Here is a 2,643-nt window from a genome sequence, read left to right on the forward strand (position 1 = left end):
TGGAATGAAGGTTTTTCAACTCATATCCAACATGCTTCTCACTTCTAGTCTGAGACTCCAAGATTTGTTTCAGCAGGGTGTCAGTGCTGCTCTCTTGAGGAGCAGAGGAACCAGATGAGGGGTTTTGATGAGGTTGATAGCTGCCTTGCTGGTTGTTTCGAGGCGGATAACCACTCTGTTGGTTGTTGGGGTAGGATTTCTGTTGGTAGTTGTTGTACTGAAAGTTGGGCTCTTTTTTGTACCAGCTACCATTGTTGTTGATGAAACACAGGTCTTCCTGACCTTCCAAACCCTCAACCTCATGGACAACAGGTGGTGTATCTTGGCTTGGGTTACCAACAAAGTGCAGCTGCTCTTGTGTGGCTTTATCAGCAAGGAGGATGTCTATCTTATCCTGTAGAGCTTTCAACTCCTTCCTCGTCTGCTTATCATCTGTTCGACTGCTTCTGTCGTGGTCTCCACTGTAGACTGCATCACTCTTTACCATGTTGTCAACCAGCTCCTCTGCATCTTCCTCAGTTCTCCCCAAGAAGAACCCATTGCTAGCTGTATCCAGTCTGGCCCTGTACTTAGGAAGAGCACCACGGTAGAATGTGCTCAGCAAGCTCTCCTTAGAGAAACCATGGTGTGGGCATTGAGCTTGGTAGCCCTTGAATCTCTCCCAGGCTTCACTGAATCCTTCCAAGTTCTTCTGTTGGAAACTGGAGATCTCATTTCTCAGCTTAGCAGTTCTTGAGGATGAGAAGAATTTCTCCAAGAATGCTCTCTTGCACTCATCCCAAGTGGTGATAGAGTGGCTGGGTAGAGACTTCTCCCACTGACGTGCCTTATCCCCCAAAGAGAAAGGGAATAGCTTGAGCTTTAAGGCATCTTCGGACACACCATTGGTTTTTGACAACCCACAGTAGCTGTCGAACCTATCCAAGTGATCAAATGGGTCCTCCAGAGCCAAGCCATGATACTTGTTGTTCTCGATCACGTTGAGGAGTCCTGACTTGACCTCAAAGTTGTTGGCTGCCACAGCTGGTGCTCGGATTCCGAATCTGTGACCATGTATGTTGGGGCGGTCGTAAGTGCCAATGGGTCGAGCTGCCCGCGGTTGGTGTTCTGCCCCTTGCGGTGGATCTGCCATATCAATATCCAAGTGGGCCTGGTGTTCTTCTTCTCTTCTAGCTCTAGCACACTCCCTCTCAAAAGCTCTGATGTCTGCTACTATTGGAACTAGGTTTGATTGACCCCTGCTCCTCAAGTTCATACACCTGAAAGTGAAAGGTAGGTGAAGAAGAAGAATCAGTAACAAAACAAAATTAAAATGACTTAGTCTCAAGCAAGTGACTAAATCTCAATGTTTAAATCTACTCAGAATTTGGCAACGGCGCCAATTTGATGTTAGGAGTTTTCAAGGCTCCTAAGACAAATGTTGTAGTATAGTGATTGTCGAACCAGTTCTGAGGGATATCAAAGCACTGAGAATGCAAGTACTCACTTAATCTAAGTGCAACCAATGATTTAGATGGGTTTTAAGCTATGACTAAAACTAGAAAGCAATAACAGAATGATACTTCTTGACTAAGGGAAAAGAGAACTCATGGGCATAGGGATTAGACCTTGGGTGATCAAGTATCGAACTAAGGATGACAAATGATCAATCAAACTATCAACCTTAAGCCTAGACACAATTCTAAGCAAGCTCTATGTCTAGATGAATGCTCATTTGCTAACATATCTCAAACATCAAATGTCTTTGGTTGAATAATATGAAAGCAATCATTACGAACAAGTCTATTAGCTATCTTAGCATCTTTAACAACAAATGTCTTTGGCAAAGTATACTAAAAGCCTAGGAGAGTTGTCTCAGGCATTTCATCAAACACCTTTTGGGTGGGAAATGCCTATTGATCAACTTTTGAGTGGCCAACTCAGAAGATGCATTATGAATACTCTACTAGCAAGGAACAAGAATGATCTACACTAAAACATCCTAGAACTAACCTAATCACCCTTGATCTCCCTAACCCATGAATTCAAAAGGTGATTACTCACTAATCTCCATGATTCCTCTTAAACCCATATTGGATTTCAGATTAATCATGTAGAGAAATAGATAAGAAATCAACAATAACACAAGAACATAACAATCAAAATCCAAGAGATGAACTTCTCAAGAGAGTTTTTGTGTATTTCTTAATAGATCAAAAGATAATCTGCCTGGTGGTGGCTTCCAGAGTAAAAAACATAGGTTTAGAAAATAAAAACGTGCATAATGAAATGACCAAAAAGCCCTTGAGAAAACATGAATTCGGCCAAACAAATAGACGTGGAGCGACCTCGGCACGTCGCTGCGAGAGGTCGCTCCCGGGTCGTTTCCTCGCGAGCGACCTGGCTGTGTCGCTCCGAAGACGTCGCTCCCGGCTTGCTCAGAAACCATAGACGCGAGCGACCTTAGGGTGTCGCTCTAGAAGGTCGCTCCCGGCTTGTTCGTCGCTCTCAAATCGACACAACCCGAGCGACTTCTGGGTGTCGCTGCGGTGAGGTCGCTCTAGGAGCTGGAGCGACTTCGCCTTGTCGCTCTAGGAGGTCGCTCCGAAGCGTAGATGGCGAGCGAGTTCATGGCGTCGCTCCGGTAGGTCGCTCTCATGCATT

The 2,643-nt window shown here is 44.9% G+C and overlaps 1 non-coding gene across 1 annotated transcript; it reads left to right on the forward strand.

Moving 5' to 3' along the window:
- Positions 1–617: 617 nt before the first annotated feature.
- LOC125581032 lies at positions 618–724 on the forward strand. The gene has a single exon (XR_007318743.1). It is a non-coding gene; the product is annotated as a small nucleolar RNA R71 (small nucleolar RNA).
- The last annotated feature ends 1,919 nt before the right edge of the window (positions 725–2,643 follow it).

The sequence above is a fragment of the Brassica napus genome, chromosome C1 (genome assembly GCF_020379485.1).
Source record: "Brassica napus cultivar Da-Ae chromosome C1, Da-Ae, whole genome shotgun sequence".
Classification (NCBI taxonomy): Eukaryota; Viridiplantae; Streptophyta; class Magnoliopsida; order Brassicales; family Brassicaceae; genus Brassica; species Brassica napus.